Here is a 21,254-nt window from a genome sequence, read left to right on the forward strand (position 1 = left end):
CTATTTTATTGGCTTCCCTTCTGTGTTCATCAGACCTCAGCAGTATCTCTTCACCTTTACTGATGTCCATAGCTTTTCCCTCCTATCTCTTCGTATATTGTCCATGTTGAGAGTGGCTCCTGCTTCTGTTTCATATCCTATTTGCCACGTTTTCAGAAAAATCCGTTCCCATTAAATATCTTTCAGCCCCATTCATTGTTCTTCTTCAGATTCCTCTTCGCAGTGCTCCTTGGCCCCAATGCCTAGAAAATACTTGGCAACACACACTGTCTTGCTGACTCATGCAGTTGCATCGTTTCCTCACTCTCCATGCAGGTCTGTTGTCTTCTGTCTTAGATTTAGATTTTAAAGCTATTTTCCCATGTGTATGCAGTGCTGAGCCAAAATTCTCCTGAGCCACCACAGTATGATGAGTAAATAATAACAATCAAATAAACAAATTTTGAAATATCTGGGGTAAATAACTTTTCACAAAAGCTTTCCAACGCGGAGATTTCCGCTGTCCTCTTTCATAAACACTAGCACTGCACTTCCTTTGTTATAAATTCTTCGTTCTTCTGGTTTTGACTCTTTCATGCTTCTAGTCGAAAAACGTCAGCTAGATTCTGAAGCTAACGCATTGCTGCAAGCACGCGCTTTTGTGGTAAAATTCTTTTATTTTGTTTGTGTGTGTAAATTATCACATTTTAGGATAAAGGGTCGCCACCTTTTCTGCCCAAGGGAGGCAGAAAACTTCCAGACTGTAGCAGGTTTCTGCCACCTGTTGCACAGACAGTGAGGGTTACACTTCAAGTGAGCATTGGTAAGACAAGTTTTATTAGCAGTATTTTGTTAAACCAGCTGCTATAGCTTGAAAAATCAGAAAATTTTCCAAAATACAAGCTCTTCACGTGTCCCATATATGTCCAAAACATAAGGTATATAAAATGGTCTAACATATCTCACACCAAAGAAACAAGAAAGATGTCAGACACACCAGGAAAGGTGTAATTCAGAGCCAAGTCCTGGGATACCACTACGATTGATCTAGAAAGAACACGATGAATGATGCATTAATAATTTAAGGATTATTTTTAATGAAGGATGTTATTCTACTTAAGCAGATGGAAGTTTTAAAATAGGTATTTAAATGCCTCATAAGGAGTTACTTCAGAACAGAAAGCAAGCCTCCACCAATTTCATGGAGGGGCTCACAAGTGCCATCCCAGCCTGGAATACACAGAGCAGTTACAGTTGTGATTACAGTCTTATGAGATAAATACCTTGCTTTAAACAAGTCCTTCTGGATCTCCTAACCCACCCTCAAATGACCATCATGTTTGAAACTAGGGCATCATTTACAGAAATTCAGTTTCTTCATGTCTTTTGTTTTGTGTGGTGTCTCATTTCTGTTTTATTTCCAGTGTGATCTAGGTGAGGAGATAATAAGCGGAAGAATTAAACTACTACATGGCAGTAATTGATCATGCAAATATCTTTGAGAGGTGAGAGCTATGTATTTACTGAACTTGTTTTTCCCAAATGTGTGAAAACCGAGCACTGTCAGGAGGCAAAAACAATTGATCAGAGAGCTGGCTCAGGTGTCTGTCACCATTAAACACCTATGTATGCATGCCCTAGGGTTAAAGCATCTGTAAATGCAGACTGTGTCTGAACCGAGCTGCTCAGAAATGGATATATATGGTTACAGAGGTTTCATCAGGAAGAGAAATCCATAAAGCTCTGTCTCAGAGAAATCAGTCAGTGAAATGAAATAGATCATTGTTCCTCTGAACTCCACTAAACCTTTTGCAGGCACCTCAACAGTTCTGCCTTGTCTTGCGCACCCTGTTCCTCTGGATTTCTGTTTCTGCTCTCCACTAAACATGCCGTTATGTGTTGGGAAACAGTGTACATATGGCATGATGCCCAAAAGCTTTTGCAGATGAGCAGGAATGTTTTATTCTGATAAAGAAAGGGCTCCAGATACAAGAATGTAAATTCTCAAGAAAAAAGGAGGACAATACCAGGTGGAATGGAAACAGCCCTCCTGTTCTCAAGGACAAGAGGCATGCTTAATTGTTTTTCTAACTATCTTTTGTGGTTGGCAGCAGCAACTTGTGCTCAACTCATTATTTTGTCTGTGGTGGAGGATCTAATCTTCAGCTCAGTGCTTTATCGTGCACACAAGTAATGTTTAGGAGAGAAGCGAACTTGCCTAATGTTAGTCCTTTGATTGCAATGATTGCTGCTGTTGCAAATCTGTTGTTCTCGATATTCTGGTAACATCTGCACTCAAATTTCTTTATTACATTTTCCTTCTCTTCACCAACATCTTGATCTGATGCAATGTCTGTGCAGCACTGTGAAATTAGTCACCTTTGTGTGACACAACACTGTCCCAAAAAGCAAATCTTTTTCAATTTATACTTGAAAATTTCAGATCGTATTTAATAGGATCCACTCCCCGGGGCCTATTCACATTAGGTATGAATGCAATCTGAGAGGAACTAAAGACTGTAATAGTAAGCCCTGAGTTAACCTATTCTTTTTTTCTTTTTCAGTTGTAAGATTAATAATCTTGGATTGTATTGCATCCCTTTAGTACTCATAGCAAGACACACAGGATAGAAATCTTCCTATCCTAAAGTAAATATCTAAACCAGAGTAGATGAATGGTGCTGCCTCCTCCACTGACTGCACATGGACCCTGAGGTGATCAGCTGAGACATGCAGCTCTGCTGTGGACACAGGGCACTGAGGGTAATGAATCCCATCTGAATTGCCTGAAAATACATGAAAATCCTTGAGTAACTGCGTTCCAGCATGGAGCATATATGCCGACACTTACCATGGGGCAATTACCCAATTACCTCCTTGTACTGCCAGGGAATATAGTTTCTCCCTTCAGCTCAAGCAACCTGAGCAGTCAACAGATAGGTCAAGATTCACCATATGCAGTATTTGTTTCTTTCAACATCCCTAAAAACCTAAGGAATAAGGGTACTAGTTGTTCTACTAGAGCATAAATGTTAGCTTTACGTCTTTCTTTACATATTCACATGTTATTTTGTCTCACAGAAAAGGGTACAGAATGATTTCACAGAAGGAAGGAATTAGGACAACTTTCCATCTGGCATCTGCTTAGCTTTCCAACCTATATGCACAATGTTTTGCATAGGATATATAGGAAATGTAATGGTAAATTGCCTGTGAATCTTGTTCCTGGTGAAGTCAGGAATTGAGGGGAATGGCGAAGGATGAGGAGATATTACAGAGAAATTAAGTTATTTCTTAGCATGAGTTTTCTTCACAAAGCAAGCTGGGAAATGGCAGAATATTGGAGAAAAAAACATGAGGTTATTAACAAAGACTCAGGAAGGAAGTTACTGGAGTGTAGAATTAAATGGTCGCATGACTCAAAAATTGTGGATATTCATCATAGAGCTTTGAAAGAGTTTAAGATTCAATGAGATGCCAAGAAAACTATGCAGCATGCTTGTGAATGCTCATCCAATGATTTAGTGCCGAGAGGATAGGACAATTCAGGCATATTTTGTGCCTGGAAACTCCAGTACTGGTCTCTGAAAAGGAGCATCAGCAATACATTCTTTATTTAACCTTTCATTGCTTTCTCAGGTGTAAAACTGAGGCAGTCAGCCACATGGTTGCTCCTCTAGGATGCCCTGGCTGGACTTACGTCAAGCTCATCTAGCTCACAGTCTCCTCCTGAATGTTTGTCTCTGTCATGCAGACACAGTGCATCCTCTAGTAAGTGGTGACTCATAGTAGAGAGGTTCCTGATCTTATCCACTGTCTTGTTTCTGGAGAAGGTGCCCTGCAGAAAGCAGAAGTAGTAAAATGCATCCCATATGAAAGTCATAATGGTAGACCAGGTTTAAATCTGAAGGGTGAAGTTCTACATCCTTTCCAAAAACCTATTTTGGCCTTGCCAATGTTAAGTCTGGATCACCTTGGAATGCATATATGTGTCTAATTTTTCGTGGAATCTTCTTTACATACTGGCCAAAGTGAGATGTTGTGGCTCTGTGTTCTGCCTAGCAACGTGCAAAGGTAGAAAACACTTATTTTGCTGAGTCATGAATGTTCCCCAGGGCAACATCCTCCCAGCTGAGAACTGAGAGTCCCTGTGATCAGTAAGGTAATAAGGTCAGTGTCCATTGTAGATCATTCCTGCATGAGAAGGAAAGGAAGAGCTTTCCAAAGGGCTAAAAGTCTCTAAAACTTTTGTCTGAAATTTCTGAAAATTTTCTCAAAAAAAACCCCCAAAATTTGATTTATTACAGAGCCCTCCAAGCGCTGACCACATCCAATTGCCTCCTTCACTTAGCAGCTAACTTTTATTTATATGTTCCAGAAGTATCTGGCAGGCACATATGGACCACTGCCCTTGGGCCCTCTAAGTCTACTTTTCACTATCCACCCTGGGTTGCCTGGGATTTCTTCTCTCAGTCCCAGCCATGTACCTCATTGGTTTAGGCTCCACAGGGCAGCAGCCCATCTGTCAGACTGAGTCTGTAGACAAATGTTCTCTTCCGCAGCCAGCTGGTGGTGGAAGAAGTGGCCCCAAAAACTGCTATTCTTTCCACCCTTTTCAAATAACCACTCCATAGGTCTCTTCTGATGAAGCGGTAGGAATGCTTCTAAGCCATTTGAGTGAAAACCAGCCAACTTAGAGAGTTTAAATAATTCATTTTCAAAATCTAAATCACTTTTCGCCAGAGATGGGTTAGAAGTGTTTACACGAACAACTCAGCTGACAGACATAAGGGGTGAGGAATCCATGGAAGAGAGGCAGTGAAGAACATTTGGGAGTGATAACTTCCTCCAGTGCAACAGCTGAATCTAGAGGAAGGTATCGGGTCATGGACTAAAACCGCCTACTCCTCAGAAAGAACGTGGGCAGCTAATGTACACAGCTACTAGCAAAGCCATGCTCTGCTGCCTGGGATACCAGTTCACCTACAATCCAAAGGGGAATGATAAACTAAAAAAATGATGAAAATATGACAGATCCTCACATATCTTCTAAAAAGGAACCTTCTGCCTCACCCTTACATTATAGTACTCTGAATCCATCAATAAAATAGGAGGAGAAGAATCAGACAACAGAGAGTTGGACTCGAATGAGTCTTTGAAAAAGTTCTTTACAGGGTATAACTAAGCTGTCCAAGAGAAGAGAAATACCATCACAGGTCAAGAGACAGCATTAAAAAGTACTTACTCCACCCTTGTTCGTCACAGCCAAGAGTTAACACTGAGTAGCCAAAAGTTTGGAGTAAAAGCTGCAGTAATCAGCACAGATTTGCCAAGCTGCCGAATGGCAGGAGACATCCTGGTCCTCACATCCTGGTGTCTTGCTGCAATACTGGCACTTTTGCTGCAATATCATGTTATGCAGGCCTGGGAGCGATGGTGTTGACAGCGTCACCTGCTCTGTCAGAAATGCCAGAGGCAATGCTGTCCCAAGAGCTGTTCTGGTGAGGACTAAATGGGAGAAGAAATGCTCTTTCTACTTGCCACGACTCCTCCATAGGAAAAACATCATAAAACAGACATCAACAAAGCATTTTCTACCCAAACTAAACTCTCGCTTACGTAATAAGAAGAACAACTTGTTTTATTATCTGTAAAATTGATACCTGGGGGCTACTCGCATTATGTTCCTTGTTTGGAGTGGTGTCCATGGATTTATTTTTGACTGTTCATTACTGAGCTGGAAAAGAAGTGAGAAGTAGGGAGAAAAAACTGCGGACTAGTCAGTTTTATTTAAGGAAGGAGAGACTTGGAGACAGTGCAAAGAGTTTCTGAAGGAATATTCTGGAATAATGTGCTCAGCTTGGCCGCTGTGTCTAATAAAGAACATAGCTGAAAGAAAAATGTTGAGAGATGGTCAGTGAAAATCACGTAAGAATGGAAAACCATGGATATTAAAGGAAAAATGCTGAAACAGTTTTAGAAATGGGACAACGACAGAGGACTATGATGAAGTGCATGAAATGAACACTTAAAAAGGGGCACCCTGGGATACTTCCATTCATGTGCTTTTCACAAGAAACCATTCACTGAAATAGAACAGTGTGAAAGGGAAGGAGGGAAGTAGGACTTCAAAGTCTATGCAACCTCCCTTGACTTATGAGGTGTGAGGGTTAGAGAACAGCCAGGCTGAATAAAGTATTTTCTGAATTTTTCATGAGTATTTTCACAAAAAATGCAAACATCCTCACTCAAAGCAACATAGATCAAACTGTGGTATGGAAGAGATATAAACCTTAAAATTCCTCAGCATGAATGTAGAATCACAGAATGGTTTGGGTTGGAAGGAACCCTAAAGATCATCCAGTTCCAACACCCTGCCATGGGCAGGGACACTTCCCACCAGACCAGGCTGCTCCCATCCACCCTGGCCTTGAACCACTCTCATTGTGAAGAATTTCTTCCTAAGGTCTAATCTAAACCTTCCCCCTTCCAATTTAAAGCCATTCCCCCTTATCCTATCCCTGCACTCCCTGATCAAGAGCCCTTCCTCAGCTTTCCTGTAGCCCCCTTTAGGTACCAGAAGGCTGCTATAAGGTCTCCTGGCTGAACAACCCCAACTCTCTCAGCCTGCCTTCATAGCAGAGGTGCTTCATTCCTCTGATCATCTTCGTGGCCCCCTCTGGATCCCTTCCAACAGTTTCATATCCTTCCAGGTCCTTCTCCACGCGGCTGCTTTCAATCACATCTTCCCCCATCCTATACTGAAGCCATGGATTGCCCTTACCCAGGTGTAGGGCACTTGGCAATGTAGCTGAACTGTAAGTGATACTGTCAGGGATAAACCACTAACCACAATTATCCAAACACCTGGTTTTATGGGATCTGGCCATTACCAACACAGGATACTTAACAACATAGATCACAATGCAGATCCAACATAATTCCCATGCAAGCACCAGCACTTTGGTGGGCATCCTGACTAAAGATGATCCATCGCTGCCATAAAATTTAGACCTCTACATTGAATCGCCTTGTTTGACTTCAGTGCCAACAGCCTGAGACAGTGGGGTCTTCTTAATCTTGATAGAGTTTATTATTTTTTTTGGTAAAATGTCTTCAGATCCTCCCTCTCACCATCAACTCATTGATCAACTCTTTGATCAACTTCTTGCTGATCTTCAACTCTTTGATAGAACTTCAGCATGCAACTACAGTTGAGAAGATGTGGAAATGCTCTGTGTATAACTGTGTGCATATAGGCATATCTTTAATTGCTGTGAAATTGTAAAGCCAAGTACAATCCATTTTTAGTACTGGACACACTTCCTCAACCTAGAAACAAGGTAGATAACTCTGTTTTGATTGTTTGAGGCAGCCAGCTATATTCCAACATCTATTTAAAAAATAAAGCATGCCAATACGAGCCACAATAATTCCTGGTCTTAGAAAACAGAGATATGTGAACTATTTTCTTTCTTGAAAATCTTTTAAGACTTCTCCTTCTGAAGGATGTGTCACCAGCTTTAGTAAGGAATTCATTACTTTACAAATTGCTGTGACTCAGAACTATAGTGCATAGGAAGTGAACATGTACAAGGGGAAGACAGACAATCGTGACTAGCAGCCTGACGGCCAGGGCTTGTTTAGCTGCTGTGGGAATCTGTGTAGGAGAGGGAGTAGCAGAAAGATATCACACCTTCTTTAACCCTGGAGTGCCATTCCCTGCATAAAACAAATAAAGGCTAGATTAGGTGATCAGCATTGTTTAAACCAAAACAAGGCAGTCTGTTTCTTTTCCAGTATTCAAACATCTCATTGCTGAGCCAAGACTAAAGCAAGCCTGTACATGATCCTGGTGTGCAGCAGTTGAATATTTAGTCAAAGTGGCTCACTGGGACCTTCTCCCTAAACCTCTGGCCTCCAGTTCAGGTCTTTAATGAACTGGCCGCACCCAGTGGGCATCTTCAGGGATCTTGCAAATATGTTGATTTCAAGTTTTCCTTGTGGTCTGTAGTCCAAGAAGTAGGCAGCGCTCCTCCAGCAGCAACTTGTAAATACCGGCCTAATATTACCACTTCTACACCTCTGGATTGTATTGAAACTTGACTTTATCAATAAAATGGCTTGCTTTGAGGTGGTTTTAGCTTGACGGATGAGTTGTGAGAATGGCATTGAACTGTGGCATTTCACTGTAAGATCAGAGAAACGTAGGGCTGTTACTCGTGGTCACAGGCAGATTAAAAATGGCCTATGATATGAACACAGATTTCAGTGCCCTCCACTGCACTGACACTGGAACTTGTCCAGTCCCTTGATGAGCTGGTTCTGGGCACCAGAGTGGCAAGAAAGTAATAGAGGGGGGAGGGAGTGAAAGCTTTTTGCTGATTTATTGCCTTGGAATGGGTCATCAAGGGTCATATGAGCATGAAAACTGGCACTAGGAACAGGGTGTGATCACACAGCCACTGTTGAGACGCATGGCAATTAGACTGGCTTACATTGTCACACAACTGTGCCCAGAGCTAGACTACTGCTGTGGGTCAGAGCCCCACAGCTGCTGATGGAGATCCCTTCCTGTGCTCAGCTGTGCTAGCTTCTGGCCCTCAGCCTCCTCCACCCACCAAACAGCGCTGCTGCCTGAGATCTGCCAGTAAAACTGCCCTGTCCAGTCACAGTGAGCCAAGATGCCGTTAAAGGAATTAAAGAAACCGAACTATCCATAACTGAAGCAGTCTGGGAGACAGGTCTGCCAGCAGACAGGAGACAGTAACCTCCAGAGGAGGGATATGGCAAGAGGTTTGAGGGGCTGGGAACACAGGGTACTCACGGCAGGCGCTCCTGTGGGCATAGCTGTTTACAATGTGCTTGCTGGTTTCTACTCTTAAAGAGCTTGAATGTTTTACCTTTGAGAAATAAAAAAAACAGAGACAGACAACAAGATTTATTCTTACAGGGAAGGTACCAGGTCTCTATTTTAGCAGAGAGAGACAGAGCCGGAAGAGATGGTAAGAACTGGAGCCAGGCAAATTTCACATGAGGAATAAGGTACAATTGTTCAGCTGTGAGATGATTAACCAGTGGAACAGACTACCATGGGAAGCAGTAGATTTTCCATTTCTTCAAGTCTTCATCTCAGGACTGGATGCCTTTGTGGAAAATACTTTTAATAAACACCAGATTTTGAGCTCAACACTAACTAACTCAGAAAAATTCTGTGGTGCTTATTAAACAGGAGGTCAAGCTGTATGATATAGAACCCCTTCTACTCTTAAAAATCCACGAAGTGCGAAAGAAACAGCTATTGATCTTCACTGTGGAACCAGTTAGGGTCTACATTCACACACTTTCCTTGTCAGTGGCAATGCTTGGGCTAGAATATTGTAGTTCCTGATGACCTGGTGTCCAGGACAGCATCCTTCTCTGAGGTCAGTCTGTCTTTCTGAAGCCCCTTAGCTATGATTACCTCCTATTCAACACACTCTTTGTGTCTAATTCAGGTTGTGTTATATAAAAGCAAAACTACAAGTGATGCGGAAAAGAAGCACGTTTTAATAACAAGCAAAAGGCGAGCAGAGAAGCGAATTTAAGTAGATACAACAGTGGCTACATGTGGATGAGGAACAATCTTTACATGCAGTCTTAAATCTGCAGTTTTCTCAGCAAGTCATCTCAAAATAGTCCTTAAAAATCTCGGGGGGGTGTCCTGAAAATAATAAAGCAACTCTTAAAAGGGCACTTTCCCTCAATAAGGTCCAAAGTCCATTAGTGAGGAAATCAGCATTATTATTCGCTTTGGTTTTATACATGGAAGTTAAAAAAATGAGTTGTTAGTAGCTAGTCAGAAAGTAGTGAGCATGATTCTGCTGTCTGTATCTCCGATAAGTATCTGACAAGACCACAAGTATACAAATAGCCTTATTTTATTACAGAAAACCAGATTTATTTTCTTAAAAGGGTTTTCTCTGGATGCCTTTTGATAATAATACTGAAGGAAGCTGGCTAAGGGATTCTCTTGCTTATAGTCAGATCTGGCCCTGATGATTTCCCCCGAAATACAGCTGAAAAACAGACAGTATAGAGTTAAGAGCTGCAAACATTTCTGGTACCCTGTGGAGTGTCATTCACATCCACTTAACGTCTTTTTTAGATGTAGTTAAGATGTTAAGAGTTGATCCATAGCTAGCAGCATGGGTACTGTGCAGCCCAATGACAAAGGAAGGATACCAAGAGGGAGAAGAGTGAATGCAAAGTGCTGGATGCTCAGCCTGACCTTCCGCATGCAGCAGTGCAGCTGCTTTGTGTGCTCAAAGCCAGGTTCTTGCCTGCCACCGGAGTATTTCCATGAAGCTGTGATTAGGACGGTCAGCACGTTTGCACTCAAACTGTCTGTGCACTTGGCCACAAAATTTAAAAGCAGTCCTTCATTTCAGGCTGACCTAACAAAATAAGAAGGCTGTTTCTATCATTGCTCTATAATATTACAACAGTTTTCATCCACAAAGGAGCCACAGCAAACAGCCAAGCATAAGCCCTGGGACATGGAAAGGATCGGAAGGCTCCACAGTTTTAGCAGTCAATTTTTTTCCACGAGCCAACTTTATAAAGCACTTCCCAGCAACAAGCAAGCACGCTCGCTGTGGAAACATTGACTCTAAAGTTTCTCGAGGATTATCAGAAATATGTGACTACCCTGAGCTCAAATCTTACCTTGGCAGCAAGGGTAAAGGAAAGAAGCCACTGAGACTTTCTCTTCTGCTCTCTAATCTGTTAGACTACTGTATTCTCTACTGTCTCCTCTGCACCTGGAACGTGCCTATATAGAAGGGGACTCAAGAGGCCTTTGGCCTCATTGGCCTTATATAGGATCAGTTATGCCTAAAAAATTCCTGCCTGACATTTCTTTAACCATAAAGTCTGCATATACCATCCTCCACAGTAATCTATTCCTATTCATTATCTATTCCTATATTTTCCCTATACATACACTAAATCTTCTTTACTGTAATTAAAACCCATTATTTCTTGTCCAGTAGAAAAGAAATTATTTCTTCTTTTCAATGACATTTAATTTCCTTCATGTCTATTATCATCTCAGTTTTCTGTTGTTTAGGCTAAGAAGTTCCATTTGTTCCATTTTTCCATTGCTGGTCATGGCTTCAACCCTCTCATCATTCCTGCTGGTTCATCTCCGGACACTCTCCAGCTAAGTCATATTTTTCTTGAAGTGTAGTGCCTGGAACTGGATAAACAGATGAGACCTTAGCTGCAGTAGCTGACATTATTCAATTTCTATCTGTTATAGACCTCCTAGACTTCTTCTTGAAACCTGGTCCTTACTTGTGTGTTCTCTGTCCCATGCTTGTGCAGTTGAACATTCCCTCTAAGTGTAGAATCTTGAATTTATCCCCATTAAAAAGCTATTTTCAGGCCCTTTTAGAAATATTTGGAGAACTTTTGGAATTCTAATCCTATACTCCAGTATATTTTCAGTCCCCTCTCACCTCTTTGTCATTTCCACATGGAATGTGCCCATTTTCCATTCCATCACCTAAATTATTATTGAATAGATTGAAAAAGAATTAATGAAGCAGAGTCCCAATTGGTAACGCGGCCATACTAATAGAGGATGGCAGCAAGGAACATCAGAATGCAACTGCAACAGCACTGTGCTAGTCTGGTTGTACCCAAACCAGAGACAGAATGAGTTTGTCATCTCCAAAACTTTTAGGGTCTTAAAAAGGAAAAGTGGTGCAAAGCAATATATGGCCATGGTTTAACCTGTCATTTTTCCAGCATAGGAAGGACATGGGTCTGTTGGAGTGAGTCCAGAGAAGGGTCATGAAGAAGGTCAGAGGGCTGGAGCACCTCTGCTATGAGGACAAGATGAGAGCTGGGGTTATTCAGCCTGAAGAAGAAAAGGCTGTGGGGAGACCTTATAACAGCCTTCCAGTACTACAAAGGGGGCTACAGGGAAGCTGGGGAGGGGCTCTTTATCACGGACTCCAGTGATAGGATGAAGAGTAACATTTTTAAGGTGAAAGATGGCAGATTTAAATTAGATATTAGGAAGAATTTTTTTACTGTGAGGATGGTAAGGCGCTGGAACAGGTTGCCCAGAGAAGTCATGGATGCCCCATCCCTGGAGGTGTTCAAGACCAGGTTGGATGAGGCTTTGAGCAACCTGACCCAGTGGAAGGAGTCTGTGCCCATGGCAGGGCGGTTGGAACTGGACAGTCTTTAAGGTCCTTTCCAACCCAAACCATTCGATAATTCCATTTTTAAAAGCAGCATCAGATTACGTGTTCTGTTCCCCATGTCCCTTTGGCACTTGCTCATACCCTTGCACAGCCTCTTCTGTCAGGCCAACATAACTATCTATGTAGCCAAGAGGTAAACCAGGTTGAAGGGAAACTAAAACAGCACAAAAAGAAGCACAGTTCAGAGCTGGATGCATGCTCTGAACTAGTTCACCATGGATCTTTTGCCTGCACAACGAAGAAGACAGGAAATTGTGTCTGGAAGTGTGTGTCTTATACCTCACAAGAGGTTTAAGAAAAACTAGGCCCCTGCTGCTGCTCAAACGAATGGCACCATGCACCTCTATGCTCTTCTCTTTTTTTCTAATGCTGGGAGTAATCCTTAAAATTACTATTGGTTTTGTGTTGGTTAATTTTGAATCTGATCGGATTTCTTATCAGCTGACCACATATCTAAATGTCGGATCAAAACAGATGCTGGACATAGGACAGGTTTCCCTAAAAAACTAGTTCCATTGAGAGGCTTTCATCTGTCTAACAAGCTGGTTCAGCCCGATAGTCTGGCTTTTCACCACCTCAGTGTGTGGCTGTGTGACTGATAAAAAGGACACAAGAAGTACCATCAGTGTGTTCTGGGGCTGTTGTGCCTGTGCCTTCAGTGCCTTCTCCTTCTGTATTGCAAACAACCCTCCATCTGCAACTCCTACCTGCTTTCCACCCCCAGCTCTGTGTCCCCACACCCCAGATCCTTTGGCAGTGCTTCCCAGCTCCTCTGGAGCAGTATCTTTCCCTGTTTTTTTTCTCATGCTGTTGTTCCCATGCTGTTATTCTCATGACCTTGCACCTGCAAATCCCCGATAGTGTTCTCGGCAGGTTCTAAAGGGAAGCAATTGCCACCAGCATGAGAATCATCCCTTCTTCCCCCTTTTCCCCACCTTTGTTCGTTGATTTCGGTTTACAATTCAGAGGGCACAAAGCTTAAGGACATCTAGTGTGCAGAACCTGCAAGATAAGCAGTTACAATCGATAGCATTTGAGTGGGTCCTAATAAATATTACGACCTTACTGTGGGAAAAGCACTGCAGGGGAGGAGGGGGAAGGCCTGCAGAGGAGTCCAGAAGAGAATGCCTTCTGGGGACACTTCTCTCACTTTTTTTCTCAGCTGTTCACTTAGAAGAGTTCTCCCTTTCCCTACTCTTTCTCAATCTTTCTCTTTTTAGTTTGTTTTCACTACTGGATTCAAAGTATGCCCTCAGTTATGAACTCCACTAATAAATCATGGAATCACAGAACTGTTTAGGTTGGAGAGCTTCAAGATCATTGAGTCCAACCACTAAACCATGTCTCTGAGCACCACATCACCATGTCTTTTAAATCCCTCCAGGGATGGTGACTCAACCACTTCCCTGGGCAGCCTGTTAAATCTTTGTTCATGTGAGCTTGTACTTGCACCCTGTATGTGACAGCGGGAAAGCATTGAAGGTGGGAATCCCCCTGACAGCCCCTTTGCTTCAGCACCAGCGCAGTCTCAGGCTAGCTTTGCAGCATCTTACAGCTCAGAGTGCAGTTCCATGCAGTTTAAATTAATCTAAATTGTGTTTGCCATCATGTGTAATGAAAGGGAGGGAACAGACGGCTGAGGCAGGAGGGGAACATGCTTTTTGGTGGCAGCCTGCAGCTGCACTGGGTTGAAATAGGAGCGAAATCATACCCTAAGTAGGGAGAAAAGCCATTAATACCCAAGACTTGCCTCTCTGTAGCAAGTTAACGTGTTTACATGAAGTGGTGTGACCAGAGGAATGGATCAGAAACAGAAAGCTGCCGGTCACCATAGAGACAGGTAGATCAGGAAGCAGGCTTCTCAGAAGAAGGTAGAGCAATAGCAAAGCCACGAGGTGATAGGACACAGGACCAGCTCCAGCAGCTGTGGACTGTTACCCCCTGAGCACTGCTGGCAAAACTGTGCCTACACCCCATTGCAAGGTTTCACAATTACCCTGGAGTTTTCTCAGTGCACCTACTGAAAAATTAAACTGAAATTTGAGCTGAGAGAATAACCCATTTATTTAAATATAGATTAACCTTAGGTGTCAGACCATTTTTCCCAGCAAACAATTCCCACACCATGTAACTAGAAAAAGCCTGAATTAGAAAGAATAAGTATGTCTCTAAGGTGTTTCTAAATCATCAGACATTGTTGCAGCTAATCACTGCACTGATATTTTAGCACTGTGAGTAGATTCTGGAGATGATGCCAACATAGTCATCATGGCTGTGTGTGTTTCCGTGGGAAATATTTTGGGCTAAGCATTCTGCATGGCTATTTCAATAGAAAAATAATTAAGGCAAAGTGTATTGTGATGGTAAATTATGTAGAAAAACTAGGGTGGGGCATGGGGAGAAAAGGTAAAAGTTATGTACAAATAGGAAAAGGCAAAAGCCACATTTTGCAAAATTGTACTCATTTATCCATACATTTTTTTTGCATTAGCTGCTCCTTTGGTGACAGATCATAAAATCATAAAATGGTTTGAATTGGAAGGGACCTTAAAGATCATCCAGTTCTAACCCCCTCTGCTACGGGCAGGGACACCTTCCATCAGACCAGGCTGCCTAAGGCCCCATCCAACCTGGCCTTGAACACCTCCAGGGGTGGGGCATCCACAACTTCCCTGGGCAATCTGTGCCAGTGTCTCACCAGCCTCATCATGAAGAATTTCCTCCTTATGTCTAGTCCAAATTTTCCTCTCTCCAATTTATAGCAATTATATGATGCTTACACAAAACAGGACTGAGTCTGTACTAACTTCCCTTCAGACTGGCTGTGTAACAGGGATGTTTAGCTAGAAGGATTCCCTGCTATTAAGGAGAGAGACAGGCCAAGAGCAGCTTGCCCAAGAGGCACCAAGAGGTAATGGAAGCATGGGGCTTCCCTGCATGGTCCTGATCTGCTGCCTCTTTCCGAAGCGGAATGGAAATCTTGACAGGGATCATCCTTGTAGTGTTTTTTTGGAGGATGTGGAGAAAATTCTAGGGAGGGGGCTGCACCTACTTCTGTTCATTATACAGGCAGGGCAAGTGAATTAGAGTTTATCTGAACATTAGTTTCTTATTCTGGCCTTTCAGATTCTTTGGTGCCATGGTGACAGATTTAGTACTTTCATATTCACACTTCCAGGAATGAGTTCTGAGATGGCCAATAGGATGGACATCGGCCCTTAGCATTAACGACATTTTTAATTGCTGCTGATACAGGCATATCACACCAAACTAGCAGCTGAATTCCTGTTGATGGAGGTTGCACTGCTATTGGACTTTGTCACAGAGCCAGAGTGAGGCTTCAGATCCCCCACATTTCTTCCATCAACTGGGGTCTAAAGTCTCTCTGTAAACATGCTTCCTACACTGGAAATATGCCTTCCTGATTCAGTGTGAGCTCCTTCTCACACAGAACAAGCTGTTCTGGAAGAAAGGTCACTTTAAACTAGACTAAAGGCTCTGTTCACATGTGGGTCCATGAAGATTTCTTTGGTGACGATACTGGCTTAAGTAATTCTGGCTTTTCCCCTCCCACCTCCCTGTCTTCCCACCGATTGTTCATGCGCCACTCCCTGCTCTGCGCTAGCAGAACTGCTTGTGTAGCTACATCATGAACAGGCAAGGGAACTGGTCTAATACAATGAGGCAAAATGGAGAAAAGTTGTTTGTTTTCTTCTGCTAGATAACTTGACTTGTGTGATTCATTACACAGCTAAATAAATCATTCCCTGGCACGGAACAGGAGGGCTGGTGGAAGCAGAAGAAATTAGGTGGATGGGGAAGGATGAGACTGCCTGAGCTGCGCTATAGCTGCCCATGAAACCATAGGCTGAGTTTAGGCTTCACTGACACCAACTGCATGTTGTTGCCCCTCTGCTGTCATCACAGCAGAGTTGTTGGAGTTGCACAGACACTACTATCCCTCAAGTCAAGTTCTTTCACCCTTGAAGACAAACCACTCACTAAAGTAGCACACAGGGAGATGTCATGAGAATACTGAGCTGTAGCTCACCACTATCATCAGGGTGCGATCTCGTTTCTCAGCCATCTTTCACTTCTGGTTACAGTTAACAGCATTCCCATGCAGCACTTTCATCCGGTCATCAGAGAGTGTGCAGAAGTCCGGTCCTGTTCATTAGCTAAAGATCAATTTATTTTGTGCTTGATCACTTTTCTTCTGGGTTAGTGAGCCGAACCAAATCATTGGTGGCCTTTTGAGAAGCAGAACCTATAGAAGAGAAGAGGTGCAAAACCAGAACTAGGAATATGGAGAAGGTTTGGAAAGGGGGTGGGTGAGATATCCTTCCTTCAGTAGTGTTGAGCTGTTAGACAACTCAGCTGTCTCATCTTCTGATTCAGATACACCTTCCATTTTTATGCAGGTTGTTAGCTCAAGCAGATGGATAAAATAGATGACTTTCATCCATATCATCCCGAACTTCTGCAGCAAGATTTCAATGTGTGAGCTGTTCCTTGCTTTCAGAGCATGAGTCAGCTGAAGGTTTGACCCATTCATCCTTTAAAACTGAGAAGGCATAAAAGACTAAAAGACTGCAGCTTTTTTGGTTGTTGCACTTCCATTATGCAGAAAGTATGCTATGGGTTTCAGCTTTAACACTTTTTTGTTGCTTTCTAAATTTGCTGTTTCCATAAGGCAAAAACTACAACGTTAGCTGTCAGACTTAGAAACTCAACTATTGTTCTGAAAATCTAGCTGTTTCAGATTCTTAAGAAAAACACCAGTAAAACAGACTCTGTAACAGGAGATTAACTGACAGGACTCTTGACAGGAGTCAAGTGGAGCAGAAGAGAATCCACCTCAGTTGCCATGGCTATGTTTTCCCATCAAGCTAACAGAATTAAAAAAAAATTAATTTTTCAGGTTAATTCAGCAATTCCAACCTATGCACCCATAGAAAACATTTAATATTGATAAGAAGGAACACTTTTCATACAGCAGATGCCAGTGTCAGGTTATTCAGGTGCAGGGCTACCTCTGTACATAGGTCAAATAACTGTTACCTAAAACAGCACAATATCAGGGGCAGCACAAAGCCCAGAGCCCCACTGTAAACGCCAGAGCTGTAAAAAGTCAGGCTGACAGCTGCTTCACAGAGTAACAGGAGAGGTTTGAGGGCAACAGGAACCACTTAGGGGGAATACCTCCCCACCATTTTCCATGCTCCCTGTGGCAGTGGGAACAAGAAGCTTAGCTTTCCAGGGCTCTGCTCCTTGATCTGCCTGCCCACTGGCTCTATATTTCAAGTATTGTCTCTTCAAGTATCTTCCCTTCCCAGCACAGCACAGCCCCTTCATCTTTACAATGGAAAAATTCAGTGTTACCTGTACAGCTAAGAAACCCTGAGCTTACTCGTAGTCTCTTTAGACCATCACTATTTCTTACATTCTTTCTTAAATATCCTTTACTGCCTACTCTTGCAGAAAAAAGTATGGGGCTACCTGGACCAGCTGATGGCCAAAATCACCACCAGAAAAATGCAGGAGGGTGGAGGTCCTTCTGTTTTACATAGACTACCTGAAGCACAGCAAGGAAGAAGGATGCCAGGGAAGATGTCTTGCTGGACCTGTTGCAAACAACAAAGAACTGGCTAAAGTTGTGAAGGTACAGTCTTGGCTGCAGCAAACGCAAGACTGTAGTTGAAAATCTTCAGAGAAATGAGCAAGGCAAGTAGTAAAGTCACAGCCCTGGGCTTCCGGATAGCAGATTTTGGGTTACTCTGGAATCTTCTTGCAGGATCCAGTGGGAGACTGCTCTAGAGTGCATGGGACCTAGGGCAGCTCGTTGATATTCAAGGAGGATCTCCTGTGAATGAAAGAGCAGTCCATTCCAATGTGTGGACAATCAAGCAAGTGTAGCAGGAGGCCAGTAGGGAGGTACAAAGGACTCCCAGCTGAGCTTCAAGACAGAAAGTAAGTGTACAGAAAGTAGAAGCACAGAAGCGCTGCCCGGGAGGAATACAGAGACATTGCTTGAGCGTGTGGGGCTGGTATTAGGAAAGCCAAACCTCAGCTGGAGTTGAAACCAGACAGGAAGGTGAAGGTTAACAGGAAAGGCTCTCTAGGTACACTGGCAGCAAAACGAAGAATGAGAAAAGTACAGATGCACTGCTGCATGGAGCACGGGACACATTGACAAGGAACATGGAAAAGGTTGAGGTCTTAATGCCTTTTTCCTCCCTGATTTTTTACTGATAAGGTCTGCCCTAAGGCTGCTCACTTCCCGAAGCCTAGCAGTGGTCTGTGGGAGTGAGGCAGGGTACCACAGTGACTGCAAAATCTCTTGTGCTGAAGGTATTCAAAACTGGACTCAACGAGGCCTTGACATACAGACTTTAGCTGGTCCTGCGTTGAGTGAGATGATGAGCTTTGGAGGTCCCTTCCAATCTACACAATCCCACGATTCTGTTAAGAAGCATGCCTTAAAGAGACTGAATGGAAAGAGTGAGACCAATTTACTTTCAACTCACATATAAACAAAGTATTTAAATGAGCCTGAATGATCCAGAAATATTCTGGTATGTAAAAAAAAAAACCAAAAAAACCAAAACCAGTTCATCTGTTAAGGCCTTGTGTCTTCAAGGCATTCCAGAATTGTTGGGGTTTTTTTACATTTACTATTGCAATCTTAAGAGAACTCACATTTGGCAAAATCCTCCCATATACATCAAATCCAGCCTTCTCAAATCCCCACTGTGTGCTCTTAAAATATCACTAAATCATCATTACTTGAAACGGACTGCAGACTTTTAAAAAATATTTTATTGCTCTCCCATTTTCCTCTATACACTATTTCAACGTCGCTATTATTTCTTAGTTAACCTATGTGTAGTATTTATATACCAGTATCATACTAATTAAACAAACCATAACCTATAACATATAGTTTTTCATAATGCCCCCCTAGGACGCAAGAAATGCTTCTCCCATAGTACAGCCGAGAAAGTGAGGTACAGAAAAGCACAGAGGCTTTTCAAAGAGAATCTTGGCAGAGCACAAACTGAAGCAAGTTCTCTGAACTTTCAACCCTGTGTTTAACCACACAACTAATTCTTTAAATAGAAGCTTGATGAAGTTGTGTTTTGACTTTGTCTTGTGAGAAAGCAAAAAAAAGGCAAGTGGTTTAGACTACAGACTGTCCGGAAAGGCCAGCAGGATCATCACCGGGTGGAGAAAGTCCTCTAGCATCCAAAAGACAGCAGAAGGCATAGACTAGTCTGGGCCCAGCAAGTTGTTGATGGAGGCTGAACTGGTTGTGGGTGGGGAAACTTCCTGCCTGGAGACCAAGAAGCACAGGTTAAGCTGAGGGTTTCACTTTCCCTATGTTTCAGATGAGCCAGCAAAACGTGGTGGAGTTGAAAGTGTAGCTGGCCATCTGGAGGACATCAGTTGACAGCTGCAAAACGAAGAGTAGCTGTCTTCTCTTCAGCAGCTCAAAGGCACACAAGAGGAGAAGTTAACAACCCTCACTGCTGAAAACTTGATGCCTGTTCTTCCTTCAACAGATCTGCAGCAGGGTCAGGATTTAGACTTAATTAAGATGCCAGCCTAAAAAACTCCTGCCGTGTTTTAAAAACAAACCTGTTCTTTCTTTGTATATTTTCCCACAAACACTTTTATCTCAATGTTGATCTTACAGCACAGACCCGAGCAGAGCTTTTATTAGTTGTAAGCTACAACCTTGTGCTATATATTATGCAATGCTTTATGGGAGCCTACAGTTCTTCAATGAAAACAGAGACTGTTTATTGCTAGAAACAGTATAGTACATGCACATTTTTAAGCATATCTCTTCCTCTTTATCTCCAAAGGTTATGCGAGTATAAATTCTACATACAGGGCACAGCTCACCTCTGTCACTGTCCTCCAAACAATCACTTTTGGAGAGTGGAATGCCTCCCTCAGGGAGGAAATCCTTGTTTCTGCCCCTACAACAAAATCAGATAAGACACTGTGCTTGTGGGCGGATTACGTTCCCCCTTTGGTAGAGGGTTTTTTTGCTGTTCTTAATGGTTATGACCTGTGGTTAATGAAATAAATAAAAATCTGGCAACTGCAGTTATTTTATTATATTTCATTCCCTGTAGCAGGAACTTGCCATGGAGGACAGGAGCAGGCAGTGGAACAGAGTCCATCTTCCTCCTCTGGCAACATCATTTTCAGATTAAAGGACTTTTTTAGAGCAAGAAGTGAACAAAAAAAAGCTTTTTAGGCACAAGAAATGGCACTCGAGAACTGCACAGAGATGGACAGAGGCACCCTGAACATCCATGGTGACAGGAACGGCTCTCTTCTAGCTCCCATGTATCCTCGGCTGGTCCTGCCTGATAGGGCCACACTACACTCAGCGATACACAAGCAGCAGGTTGGAAGAGGTGATCCTACCCCTCTACTCAGCTCTCCTGAGACCTTATCTGGAGTCTTTTGTTTGGTTCTACTGTCCTCAGCACAGGAAGGATAGGAATCTGTTTGAGCGAGCCCAGAGGAGGCCACAAAGATGATCAGAGGAATGGAGCACCTCCCATGTAAGGACAGGCTGAGAGAGTTGGGGTTGTTCAGCCTGGAGAAGAGAAGGCTGGAGGGAGACCTTATAGTAGCCTTCCAGTACTTAAAGGGGCTACAGAAAAGATGGGGAGGGGCTCTTTACCAGGGAGTGCAGTGACAGGAGGAGGGGTAATGGTTTTAAACTGAAAGAGGGGAGATTTAGGTTAGCTATAAGGAGATATTTTTTTTCCTGTGAGGGCGGTGAGGCACTGGAACCAGTTGCCCCGGGAAGTCATGGAAGCCCCTTCCCTGGAGCTGTTCGAGGTGAAGTTGGATGGGGCTTTGAGCAGCCCAATCTGGTGAGAGGTGTCCATGCCCATGGCAGGGGGTTGGAACTGGATGAGGGCAGGTGGTGATAAGACAAGAAGGAATGGGTTTAAATTGGAAGGAGGCAGATTTGGATGAGACATTAGGAAG

Source organism: Cuculus canorus, chromosome 1, assembly GCF_017976375.1.
Source record: "Cuculus canorus isolate bCucCan1 chromosome 1, bCucCan1.pri, whole genome shotgun sequence".
NCBI classification, from domain to species: Eukaryota; Metazoa; Chordata; class Aves; order Cuculiformes; family Cuculidae; genus Cuculus; species Cuculus canorus.